Here is a 13,996-nt window from a genome sequence, read left to right on the forward strand (position 1 = left end):
ACAGTTTAATACTATCAAGTCATAGTAAGTATAATGAATGTAAAGAAATATTCATGTTAATCGTTTCTTTTTTTTACTCTGTTACAAATAGTTTTCAAATCAAGGCAACCGTCCTACTATTTAAAAAAAGATTGAGTAAAAAAACTGCGATCACTGCTGGCCATCACCTTCAAAAACTGCGATCACTGCTGGCCATCACCTTCAGCGTGCTACCTGGCCCAGATTTCTAGAGACGCACGCAGGCATCACTGGAATTTGCACCTGTCGGACACCTGGCTCCTGCCGTCTTCTGTCCAGAAAGCTGTTCCAATGGCTCCTTATGTGCATTCTTCACCAGTGTATAAGTGATGCCCAGAAACTTACAATTGGTGGCATGGAAATGATTAAATAAATCTTAAAAGTGAGAGTTGCATATTGGTCCAGGGCCGAGTGGATGATGAGAGGGCCTGATGGTAAAAAATAGGTTGGATGAGGGAGTTTTGGGAAGGGTTCTGTTCTTGTACCTATTCTCATACAAATAATCACTTATGTAGTGTGGCGATTCGGTGGGTCATAAACATCCCAGTGGTCGTATCGTTGCGTAGTTGTGAGCTGCTCATGTTACTGATTTTCTCCTAGAGAGAGAAAGTCTAGGGCACAAATTAAAAGGCCTCTCTTTCCATCTGCGTGCGAATCACAAATCTCACTGAGCCACAGTTCCTCCCTTTGCCCAAAAACCAACAAACACCCTGTTAAAAGCCACAGCCACATCCCTGTGTTTTCATTGTCCTGGTCACAGAAAATATAGTTTGTTTTCTAATTAAACATACCATTTGTACCAAGTGCCACAGTGGATGTCTGTTGACATTCAAATTACGCTTTTGTGGTTAATTCTTAAGTATTTTCTGATTGTTCCCTTGGTTCCTGGAGGGCTTTGGCGCTGTGGTGGCTTGAGGGGCACAACACAGGTTGTGGTTTTTCACATTACACTCAAACATTAGTAAGAAGGCACACAGGAATAAATATGTTCGCTGATGAAGTAAGCACAATGTCCTGGAGTAATCTTTCACATTTTTGGGGTTGATCGCACTGTGCGTCATATAAAATAACTTTGGTACAACAAGATTTATAGTGAATAGATTTGACCCTTCTCATCCTCCCATGGCCATCTGACAATGTAGCATTGCTTGGCTGCTTATCAAACATTTTGTTCAGCTGTACATATGTAGACCGTTGATGGTGGCCATTAATCAACCTGCTGAAACTCCTGCAGGTTTAACTGGACTTACACTTTACAGCTAAATAACTCTGATAACTCTGGCTCCAAATTTGAGAGTTCTAACTGTAATAAATGGGATTAAGTCGGACATTAAAGACTTGTCAGGGAGACTGGGGCAAGCAGAGGACCGGATCGGTGTCATGTAAGTATTCTCTTGCCTGTGAGAAAACCAAAGTCACGGCACTTGAGCTCACCTCCAAAATAGACGATCTCGAAAACAGGAGCCGCCGTTCCCATCTTAGACTGGTGAATCTCCCAGAGAAAGTTGAAAAAGGCAATGCAACTGCTTTTCTGGAAAAGTGGTTGCCCGACATCCTGGGACCAGAAACCTTTCATACACCACTGATTATTGAAAGAGCCCACAGGCTGCCAGGGGCGCCACAATCCACTACACCGCGAGTCATGATTTTGAAGTTCTTAAACTTTCAAGACAAGATCCGAGTCATGCAGGCAGCCAGAAAGAAAGACAAGATCTTGTTTGAAGGCCACCATGTCAAGCGTTTTAATGATGTTAAACAACATCTACGTGTCCTGAAGATTGACTACGGTTTCATGTAACCTGCTAAACTCAGGCTGCTCCACGTAGGGAAACCTCACGTGTTCGCCGACCCTGCGGGTGTGGAGGCTTGGTTAAGTTGGTAATTAAAAGGCTCAAACAACTTAAATCATCAGTCATATTTCTCCAAGAAACCCACCTATTGTCAGATGAAGTGATAAAAATAAGGAGGAGATGGCCAGGTCAAGTAATCTCAGCTTCTTTACCTGTCACACACCCAAGGTGTGATGATCCTGATTCATAGATCTGTACCCTTTGAGATGGACAACATAATCCGTGATATAGGGGGTAGATACCTGATAGTCCAAGGCACATTAATACATGAAAAGATTAACCTGATAAATGTATATGCCCCAAACGATGATAACCCCAAATTCTTTGAAAATGTATTTTTATTAATAGCTTCTCTCCCAGGGAAAGCTCTTATAGCAGGTGACTTCAACTGCGCTTTAGATCCTAAATTGGACCGTTCATCTGGGGTGGACTCTTCTCATGTGCAGAGTAGGAAGAAACTGTTACAGTAAGTAAATGATCTGAATTTATGTGACCCCTGGAGGAGATTAAACCCTGATAAATTAGAATTTTCCTGTTACTCTCCCTGTTTTAAATCATACTCACGCATAGATTTTTTTCTTATTTCCAGCTCCATGTTCCTCTCTGTCATGCTTGTAACTACAACAGTATATTATTATCAGACCACTCTCCTACCTCACTTGTATATAAAGCTGGAGGGCTGGTTAAAGCCACCTCTAGATGGAGATTTCATCCCAGATGGCTTTCCGATTCAAATTTCCTGCCTTTCTTAGAGGAACAAAATGAGACATTTTTCAACATAAATACAGATGAGACCTCTGCTATTACCAGGTGGGAGGCCTTTAAAGCATGCATCAGAGGCATGATAATATCTTATACCAGTTCAAAAACAAACAAACTCAAGTTGAAAATGACTGAGCTTGACCACAAAATTAGACAACTGGAGAGAGGCCTTTTTGGATGACTCCACAAAAATAAAACAAGAATTAATGTTTCTTAGAACCGAATATGAAGAACTGTCTACATCAAAAGCAGAAAATAGTCTGATTCGGCTTAAACAGAGTTACTATGATCAAGGTGAAAAACCAGGGAGATTGTCGGCCTGGCGTTTTAAAAAACTGAATGCAGACAGGGCAATTAATGCTATTCAAACACAGGATGGGACAATATCGACGGACCCTCAGGAAATTAACAACATTTTTACCACTTATTTTAAAACATTATATACTTTGGAATCCCCAGTAAATTTGGAGAGACAGACTGAATTCCTGGATGGTCTCTGCATTCCTTCTATAACAGATGATTTTAAAACACATATGGATGATAAGCTGAAGGCTTCAGAAATTGCTGATGCCATTACCAATATGAGGGGAGGTAAAACCGCTGGTCCTGATGGTCTCCCAGTTGATATCTACAAGATATTTAAAGATAAACTTATAGGACACCCCTTAGCAATGTATGAAGAGGCCTTTCAACAGGGGCGTCTCCCAGATTCCCTGAGGGGTGTGCTGATAACACATCTTGAAACCTGATAAGTCACCTACCAATTGCACATCATATAGACCTATTTCGTTGCTTAACACTGACGCTAAGATTATTACTAAGGTCATGGCTAGAAGATTGGAACAAGTGCTTCCGACTGTGATTAATCCAGACCAGAATGGGTTTGTGAAAAACCGTGAGGCCTCCCATAACGTCAGAAGGGTGTTGAATGTAATACACGCGAGGGAGGGAGCCCCTGACACTGCCATTCTGTCTTTAGATGCTGAAAAACCATTCGACAGGGTGGAGTGGAGATATTTATTTGATGTACTATCTCGATTTGGATGTGGAAGCTATTTTCGAAAATGGATAGAGATACTTTATACTGAGATACTTTTATACTGGGTACAAATCGAAAGTGCCTGCACCAAAGGCCTGCAACTTGACAGTTATTTATACTCTGCTGCTGTCAAAAAACTAAAAAAGCTCACTGTCAACCCCTTTGTGAGAAACACAATTAGTGTCTGGCACGATATACAATCTTTTTTGGGCAAATCTACTTCATTTTCATGCTTTTCACCAATATGGGGGAATGATAGCTTCTCCCCTGGCAAAAAAGACCAAGGGTTTAAAATGTGGGCAACAAAGGGCATCTGTAAAATTATATATCTATACAAAGAGAACAAACTAGTGTCATTTGAAGAACTCAAAAGCAAATATGGTAAACCACGGACACACTTCTTCAAATATTTACAGCTAAGGAGTTTAATTTACTCGCAGACGCATTCTAACACACAACCTGCTTTGTCCATACAAGAAAATCTAGCAGTGAATAAATGCATTGGCAAAGGTCAAATATCCTTACTCTATAAAACACTGCTTAAAAAACTCAAAGACTCTACTGAGCATAAGGGAACTCAATGGATGCAAGACCTGCAAAAAGATATCTCGGAGGAAGATTGGAGTGCTATATGCTCACAAGCTTGTATACTAACAATAAGTACCCATCTCAAACTGATCCAGTACAACTGGATTATGAGGACATATGTTACTCCAGTTAGACTGAATAAGATGAATCCAAATATTCCTGATACCTATGTCAAATGCAAATACAGAAAAAGGCACCTTACTTCACTGCTTGTGGAACTGCCCTGAGATACGAAAGTTCTGGAATGAAGTCAATATATTTCTCATATGACCTTGAACCCAGTCCCTGACTGCCCTGAACTTTGCATTCTTAATTTGTACCCAGAGGACTGTACACTAAACAGCAAAGAGAAGAAACTAACTGACTTATGTCTAGTACAGGCTAGACGCTTGATATTTCTTTGCTGGAAGGATATTAAAAGCCCCTCCGTTGGTCGTTGGCTGAAAGAGCTATCAGCATGCCTTGTCCTAGAAAAATTAACATACACAATGAAAAAGAAATCAGCCAAATTTCATGAGATGGAACCCCTTTCTTTCATTCTTGGAGAACTGTGAACTGGGGGAAACTCTAGAATTCTCAAGGTGATATATTCATAAGGAATGCCAATGTAACTTTTATGTTAATTGTATGATGCTATTTTAATGTCCTATTTATGTAATGTCGTTCCCCTTTTTGTGTTTTGCTTTTGGTTGTGGGGGGTGGGGGGTTTTGCTTTGCTTTAAGTTGACTATTTTATGCTTTGTTGGAATGTACTGTGATGTGATTTGTTAAACAATCAATAAACATATGTTTATAAAAAAAGATTCAAAAAGAGTATATGTGCAACCAATGTTAGAACACATAATTGTTTAGTCGTGAAATATAAAACCTAAACTTTAATTTCAGAAGAAGAAAACACTGTCGTAGAGCCAATGTGTCTCCTGATGTCCCTTGATTTGGTTTGGTGGCAGCCATTTAGAGCAGAACTGATCATTAAGCTACTGTATGTCGACATGAGGGGATAACTGACCGGCCTATCTGCCCTACGCAAATCCTAATTCTCCCTCTCAACAGGTCACTGGCGGCATGCTTTATGGGATTATTTTCAACCAGGCATTTTGAACGTTGAAGCATACATAGGCTTTCCTTCCCACATACCGCTTTCCCCCCTTCTCCTTGTTCCTGCCTTTCACCTTCTCGCCTGAGAGGATTAGCAACTCTGGCTTCCGGAAACGGAGCACCACTCGGTGAGGATGTGACTTCCAAAAGCTCCTCAGAGACAGGAAGGAGCTGAACACTGGCTTTACAACAATTACTGCTTTCTCTCAATGTCTTTTGGGGGTCAGCGTTTTGAGAAGTTAAAAAAGAGCTGGCCTGATTTTCACAGAGAATATCGGTAAACAAACACTTTTGGACGAGTTTTTGTCTTCTACCCAAGAGACTTGAGTGGAGTCTGTGGAGTCAGGAGGTTGAAAGGAAATGATTTTTTGTTGAATGCATTATTGTTTGGTGGTGTGGAGGCTTTTGGCTGCAGAGGAACTCTGCTCGAGGGGTCAATGATTAGCTTTACCAATGACCTTTATCTCCAATAAATATTTTTGGAGGTGAGACCACATTCTTTAAGACAAACATATATCCTTGGCTTATTGACAGTTCAGCAGCAGGGTTCATATTCAGGTGGGGCTTAACAAAGTTTATGTACAAAATAACACCCATGGTTATGGATATGGTGTTTCTTCTACATCCCTGAAAGTGTCCGTGTGTAATCTGACTGTAGATACTTGCTGTTTCAGAAAACACAGCGTACATACAAATGGCTGACAAATGAAACGAAAAAAACTGAAATACGTGTGGAGAACCAGTATGAAACTGCCCCCTCCATCGGGCACGAGGGGTAACTGAGCGGCGTGAGAATGAAAATTATGTGGATCCCATACTATGGCCTTTGAGGTCAAAAGATTTCAACCCAATTTAACAACGATGGAGATTTTTTACCGATGTTGTATGCATCGCTTCCCACATCCTTCTTCAAAACACCATTTTACAAAGACCAAAAAATAAAAATCGGCCACTGATTTAAACTAAAAGACCACAAATAGCAAGTAATAACTGGGTAAAACTACGTAAAATACAGACGTTTAAGAATTTTATTTGTTGAATTTTGCAGGAAGTTGGATAACCTATTTTTGTGCCACCTCTGCGGCTTCAGTATAAAGGACACTGTCTACAGGGAGACTCACAAATTAGCGACATTGTGTTTTTATAACCATATTATTGCAACTCTGTCTTAATATTTCTAACACCGTTTGTAATGTTTATCTCACTTCTACTGTTCTTGTCTCATACGACTGATAAAAAGTGCTACAGCATGTTTTGTAAATTCAAACCAAAAAACTACAAGTGGAATTCAGTTGTGTTGCAGTGTGAAAGGTCCCTGGGGCTTTGGCTGTGGAACCTGGCCACTACATGACTACCATTGTCTTGGGTGTCAGAATGTCTTTCATCTTCTTTCTTGCACCCAGGGAGACCGATCAGTATCTCCAAGCTCTATCTATCTCATATCTTCATGGCTTACAGCACTGGTTCTCAGCCATTTGGCATTTACTGAACCTTAAGGCTTTCCCAAATCATTTCTGTCATCCTGTGATTCAACAGATTGGGAGTGATAGGATTGGTTTCTCTCGCTATCTGTTCCAAAGAAGTTCTTGGAAAGTCTTAATCCTGCTTTAAAATGGCTCCCTGGGTGGTCTATCAGATTTCTACAGGATTTTCTTCCATTAATTTGCAACAGATTTTTAAAAGGTTTATATCACTATATGCAATGCTACATAGTACCTAAAGGCTCGATCAGTAAGGTTGACTGTGTATTTGTGAGTGTGTCTGGCAGCTAGTGAGAGCCAAGGAATCAAAGTCTGTGCTGACACTTGTTATATGGATATCTGGAGGCACATACCTTTATTCATGCCAAGAATTTTCCATTGAAGGCTGCATTCTTTCTGAGCCACATACGTGTATGTGGAAGCGGTACAACCTGCCTTTTGATATTTTGTTTTGGAATCCAAATTATAATTTATGTCAGATCAAAAATGATCAGCAGACCGATTAACTCAAATGTAGTTTGGGAAGCTGGTAGAACATGTTTGATTGGCTTGGCTTGTGGCAACAATTGTTTTCAATGAAGGATAGCCGCTTCTGCTCTCAGTTAGTAGGAAATAATAAATGTGCTAAATGCTGAACAAATGTCACAAATTTGGTTAAAGGACATAGCATTAGATCACGTTATTAAAACACAATGATATCTTCAACTTTAAGTGGAGCTGGCTTTCACACTGATGGTTTGTTGCCATGGTTGACCGCCATGTAGATATCTGCCCGAGAGGTGATAGTGCATCTGGCATCTGACTGAGGTCTGTAAGCTGATGTCATTATGAACAGGCCTCTAAATCCTATTATCATTACCTAACATTTGATCTCGGGTTACTCTTAATGAGTTTATTTTGTGTTGGCGGGCCCCTTTTGTCTGCAGCACTACCTGTTAGCTGCTTGACAGAGGGTTTTCAAGTATAGGTGTCGGTCTTGATGTTTATTGTAGCAACGAGTGGCAACCTTTTGGGTTAAAAAAGCCTAGTGATGTACTGTGTTATTCAAATGTATGGTTTATTACCTGTGAATTGTGTTTTCACCCACATGAATTACTCTCATTGTGAGTACCAAGATAAGGGTAATAGCTCAGTTAAGTTCCTACAAACTATTGACTTCTACAGTAATTGCATTTGACATGTTTCTGGTAGTTAAGTAAAAAGAAAACACACAATGTTTCCAGTATTCTCTAGTAACTGATTTATGCTTAATCCAAGTACATAACACAGAACCTTGATGCTTACTCAGTAGAACATGACATTTGGTCAAACCTGGGTAAAATATATATTTTTATTTTATGTGATTGTGTAGGGATTTGACAGTTTGCTCTATTCAGGATATTGTCACAGATGCTGCCATGCATGTCGGCACGCATGTGTGGTTTTCATGCGTGTCAAGTCACGTAAAGCAAGGGCACATGCATGTCACAGCAGCGGGGTAGCGTGAGCAGAGATCCCTTCACATGCATGTTCAGCTGTCACAAAAGCCCGTCCTCCTCTCTTCCCCACTTGCTGCTTCTATTTGTCCTTTACCATTGCCGCCCCTCTGTCCCCACTGTACTCCTGTCTCCACTCGGGCCTCCCTTCTCCGGCCTTGCGTTTCCCCTTCAGGCCCTGCACATTCATGACCAACTGTGCATGCCATGTACCTCTCTGGCATGAACTTGTAGAAGACACTGGTTCAACTCCCTGCAGTGTATGGCTTCCTGGGAAACAGCAGGACCAAATCTAAGCTTAGCTACTACAAAGCAAAGGTAGAACCTTGCTTTGGTCTTGTTAACTTCTCTAAGGTTTCCACATGGCTCTGCTCCCAGAGTAAGCATGGTACTAGCCATGTGCGTGGTATTTAAAATGGTGCATAGCAAAGAGACAATGTCACCCTCACCCCCCTAGGTTGCCTGTCCTCCACATCATGGAGATATCCCCCAGCTTCAGCTCTGGCGCTCTATACTGGCACAGAGGCCGGATCACAGCTATGACACCCCTGTGTATCTCATTCAACTATAGAGAATGGGGCTAGTGAACCGAGTAGCCCCCCAACACTGGCCTCTGCCTGCACCTGCAGGCCCAGCTGATGGCTGGAAGGAAAAGGGGGAAAGTGATTGTGAGATCTGAGGCTTGGACTCGGTTTATAATCAGGAGTATGATATTGTATGCGGTGGCCAGTAAGAGAGCTCTGAAAAGCGAAACCATGGGCGTCTTTATGCTAATTTCTGCGTTAGATATCCACCCTGATACGCTTGGTAAAATCTGTGAAAATGGTTTGGGAGAAGGAGGGCGATTGGGGGTAGGCAGACAACCACTGCCCCCCTGCAGGTCATTCAGTCATTCATAAGATGAGGCCATTTTATAGACCTCCCTCCACCCACCCTTGTGTCCGTCAGCGGAAGTGAAAATGGAGATTAAGTGTGGTCATGCAAACTCACACACCAGTCTATTGGTATAAGGTAAGTGAGCAGTTTCTACCGCTTGAAAGTATGGTTTCTACACGGGCCCTCGGTGGAGAAGAATTTTTCCCTCGCAGAAACTCGGCCTGATAACCTTTGCTGTCTGCATGGATTTATGATGTTTACAGATGTGATCATCTCCCGAGGAAAAAAACAAAAACAGCCCCTCTGCTCCAGTGATGCAGCCATCTTTAATCCAGTAGAGAGCACAGGGATTTGGCCGCCCCTCGCCTGCCTGAAGGTCTTTTGGAAACCTCTCGGCCATGAGAATGGGGACTGGGGTTGAAGGTGTGGGTTGGGGTTTGTGTAGCCATGCAGGAGGGGCTGGGCACAGTCTTTGTGAATATAGTTAATCTAATTTGAGCTCTTTCCCCCGAAGGCCCTTTCTCTCCCTCACCACTGCCCCCGTTTCAAACATAAGGCCGAGCAGGGGAAAGTTTCATGTGGCCCCGGTGAAAATAGGCTTTGTTTAGCTTAATCCAATATCCGCATATGTAAACCTGAGGGGAATGTAATCGGGAGCATCCACTGTAAGAAAAAAAAGGGACAGTATCTGAACAATATCTAGACTTTACCACAAACGGAGTTAAAGATTGCGCGATACCAAAAAAAGCCATAAGTTCACATCAACAAAACAATAACTATTGATGAAGGGTCAAATTTTCATTAATTACTGGCTGTAAACCTGTTTGAACTTAATGAAACACATCAAACAACTTCAAATCAAAGGCCACGGTGTTGATGCTGCTTATAGAATGTAAATGAACCACTTAGAAGCCCTTTCTTCTGCTTTCACACCTCTGATTAAATCACTGCGATGCTGTCGGATATCAAATGGGTATTAACTCATTAGGGTTTCGCCTTTGAAGCTTCTCCCGAGTATCGTCGGGGTCTCGTAATCCTTTTTTAATGGATCAGCGAGTCGGAGAGTGGTTCAACAAAATGATTAATGCGACAGCCTTTCTCACCTTATGTTCCCTGTGTTTTGCATGAATGGGCCGAGAACTGGTTGATTCATTTAGGAAACGCAGCGCTAATGATGTTAATGTCGAGGGGCTGATAGTAACCGGTGGATGTTTGCTTTATCGTTCTGCTGCCATCTAGCCGTAAACCCATAGCCCCTCTTATCTTTGCTTCTTTCCCCTCGCTCCCTATAGATCGCCCTTACCTTAGCTTTGTAATTTTAGTGTGTTCCCCTCTGCCCTCCCTTTTAACTTAAGGCAATAGGTGGTGAAGGGCAGGAATGCAGCCGTGCGACTGTAAGGATTTATCACACTGAGGTGTGAGGGCTGCTGCCTGCGCTTCTGTGCCTGCAGATGTAACAGTTTAGTGCCAACAGCATTCCCACCATGGAGCCAATGCATAATTTTATTGCTTTTTAAGTTTTATTCTTTCGACCACATACTCTGTGGCTGCAGGGATAGAGAGAGAATGGGAGGGGAGTGGTCAGGGAAGGAGGGTAAGGTAGATTAAATGTTTTTTTGGGGGGTTTTGCGTGAAAATTGTTCAGTAGCATTACCATAAGCAAGGTAACATTATGCAGGAGAAAAGTTTATCTCCATCTATTTCTCTTTTCTGTCTCTGCTTAAACAAGCGCTCTCACTCTCTCTCTCTCTCTCTCTCTCTCTCTCTCTCTGTCTTTCGCCGTCAGCCCTCCCATTTCTCTTCTTTCCACTCCTCTCACTCTCCCTGTCCCTTCCTCCTACTCTCTGGCTCTCAGGTTACGATGACTGGGGGTTTTCTTGCTTCTATCTCATAGTGTGTGTGTGTGTGTGTGTGAGTGCATGTGTGTATGTGTGTCTCCCTCTGCGCTGAGCTGTGTCCTTGTCCCTGCCTCCTGGCAGCGAGGAGCCACCCAGCAGCCGGCCTGTGATTGGGCAGTGGAGTGGGGTTCTTGACACAGTGCGGTGCTGACTGCTCTGGGACGTGTTTCAACAGATGGTCGAGGTTAGAGAGTGTCATCACATTGGCGAGAGGATTAGAAGAGAGAGGTTGTCTTCAAGGAGCTGTGTGGTCCCCTCTACTCTTCAACCCCGAAAATCTCAGCACGAAGACACAAGCCCCTCTATGAGCGGAGGGAGACCCGGTGAAGGAGCTGCGAAAAGAAAACTCAGAGAGGAATCCGAGCCTTGCCTCTCACTCGGCCAGCACTCCTGCTCTCCTGCCTTTCAGGTACTTCACAACTTTCTCACTTTTTTTTAAATCCAGTTTTCTACCTATACTCACTGCTTTTGCAATGTCAATGCCTGTTAGTTAATTTAGTTAACAGTACATTTCTGATGCAGCTTAGTCAGGACTTGGAGTCTTTAAGCAGGGATTTGTAGAGGTGGTGAGCTGTGCTGTTTCTGCAGTGAATCTGTGTTGCCTGTACAGCAGCAGCTCTGTGTGTGTGTGTGTGTGTGTGTGTGTGTGTGTGTGTGTGTGTGTGTGTGTGTGTGTGTGTGTGTGTGTGTGTGTGTGTGTGTGTGTGTGTGTGTGTGTGTGTGTGTGTGTGTGTGTGTGTGTGTGTGTGTGTGTGTGTGTGTGTGTGTGTGTGTGTGCAGGACTTCATAGTTTCCCCCCTGAATGACAGGAATTCCCTCCGTCGCAAATTCTTCCCTCTCAAGGGATTAGAAGGCAGCACATTCCATTAATGTCATTTTTTCCCCCAATCCATAAGCACCCATCTGTTAATTCCTAGATCTATTTGAAAGCCAAATGAACCTTCTGGTGATTTGAAAAGGGTTACTGAGAAAAGTATGCTGTATAAATGAACTGTGTCATTTGAGGGAGTATAAGAAAATACTTACTTTATCTAAAAACTTTGCCAAAGATGAATCGTGTTCTTATTAACTTTGTCAGTTCTTACCATGGGGAATTAAAGTGCAATTTTTTTCTACACTCCCAAGACTCAGTACAACAACATTCCCTCACCTCAGCCCAGATATTTTTTTTTTTTCATAAATCTTCTTCAGAGTGCACTTCTGGCAGATTGTGTCAGTATACGCTAAATGGATGAGCTGCTGAAGAGCGCTTTCAAGACAAACTGTCAGAGCGAACCAGAGCGGCAGAGACTCAGGGAATGTACACCTCACTTCTGCTATTTAGCTCAAGTCAAGTGAGAAGGGAAACTTGCCAGTGGAGTGGGAATATGATGTATAGTATTTATACCTAGCTCTAGGCTCTCTTGCAAATGGAGATTGTGCAGCTGCGAAAGTCTGTGTGGACAGGAGCCGGGCCGAGAGGAGAGGAGGTTGTATGGGTGAAAGCTGCTGTTGTGTGACTTTGTGTTTACCTTGGTAAACCGGTCGTAGCTACACTTCCTGTCTGCTGCTTGAAGCGTCTGACACAGCCACCAAAAAGGTTGTGATGACTGCTGCTTTAAGGCTGGTGGAAATGTTTCTACACAAATTTGGCTGTAAAAGCAGATCGATGGGGGGAAACGAGTCGGGTTTCTATTTCTATTGTACATTGAAGTTCTGACTTATGTGTTGACAAGTCACTTTTCATATAACACTGCATCTCAATGCTTCAAAAAGTCTAAAAGACGGAGCTGAACATATTTTTACTTTTTTTTAAATTTAATATTTGAAATTAGCTGAGTGTGATTATACCTGTAAATAATCCAAGTACCAAGTAAGTGATTGTTCTTCAGTCTATTGAGTCAATGTTTTCAGCCATTCCACAAGAACTGCAGAATTTATCCCTCTGCCTAAATGACAAAATTATACTGTGGTCCCAATTGAAGCTGATTAATTTTACCAGGCACAACTCCAACTTCAATACTTTGACGATGTGTGTAACTGAATGTGTGGAAGACGGGAGAAAGTTGAAGAACCCCTTAATTTCAAACGTTCAGCATTGACAAGACCGATCCATAAATCCTCCCTTCACTCGAATTTCACCCAGCAGCGTTTAGATTGACTTTCTGATTAGCCTACCCAGAGCGCAGCAAAGCAGCTTTGGGGCATTTAAAAATGCAATGCTGACTGCCAGCTCAGAATGAGAAAGGGGAGATCCTTTAAACAGTTTAGCTTCACTTTGCTACAAACAAGAACATGAGCAGCTGCTGCAAATAATTAGGTTCTGGGGGGGGTTGGAGGGTTAGACGCTTGCCAAGACAAACGTTGTTCCAGTAGCGGCGCTGCCATCGTTCGAAGTCAACATTGTGTGTCAGTGTGTGTGAGAGAGAGAGAGCGTGAAAGCAATAAGTGAAGTCATTTGTTCCTCTGATAAGTTTGGTAAGTGTCTGAGTGTAAGTGGAGGTATTATCTGTGGTTTTTATTATTTGTATCTGTATAACGTGTATCTTTATGTCAGCCACACTGTGAGCAGTGGCGTTTCATTCTTTCTTTCTCATTAAATCCATTTTTTTTTTTTAAAAACCCAGCTAGATGAGTTTTGACAAGACTCTGCCGTCTCCTCCCCAAATCAGCGGCGTCATATCTTCAGCTGAGTCAGGCTGTTATCATGTCTGTTTTATCTTTTTCACCTCTACCCTACAAAGATAGAAGTGACATTTATGAATTCTATCATTATAGGGTTGCAGAGTAAAAATTGGAAGCATTGCAGTTGACTTTTCTATTCTTCTGTGAGAACAGGAAGATTTTCATGGCCAATAGAAAAAACAATTTGGTCTAGAACTGATGTCTCATGGATTTTCCAAACTACCATGAACATTTTGATCAATAAACT

General features: G+C 42.3%; 1 protein-coding gene across 5 annotated transcripts in view; it reads left to right on the top strand.

Annotated features, from left to right (window-relative positions):
• sulf1 (sulfatase 1) overlaps positions 1–13,996 on the top strand; it is an 83,053-nt gene that overhangs the window by 37,668 nt on the left and 31,389 nt on the right. For all 5 annotated transcript variants that reach the window (XM_035618994.2, XM_035618995.2, XM_035618992.2 and 2 more), the window contains one exon: positions 11,261–11,494. The gene's annotated coding sequence lies outside the window, so the exon portion shown is untranslated. The remainder of the gene's footprint in view (positions 1–11,260; positions 11,495–13,996) is intronic.

The sequence above is a fragment of the Scophthalmus maximus genome, chromosome 21 (assembly GCF_022379125.1).
Source record: "Scophthalmus maximus strain ysfricsl-2021 chromosome 21, ASM2237912v1, whole genome shotgun sequence".
In the NCBI taxonomy this organism is placed as follows: Eukaryota; Metazoa; Chordata; class Actinopteri; order Pleuronectiformes; family Scophthalmidae; genus Scophthalmus; species Scophthalmus maximus.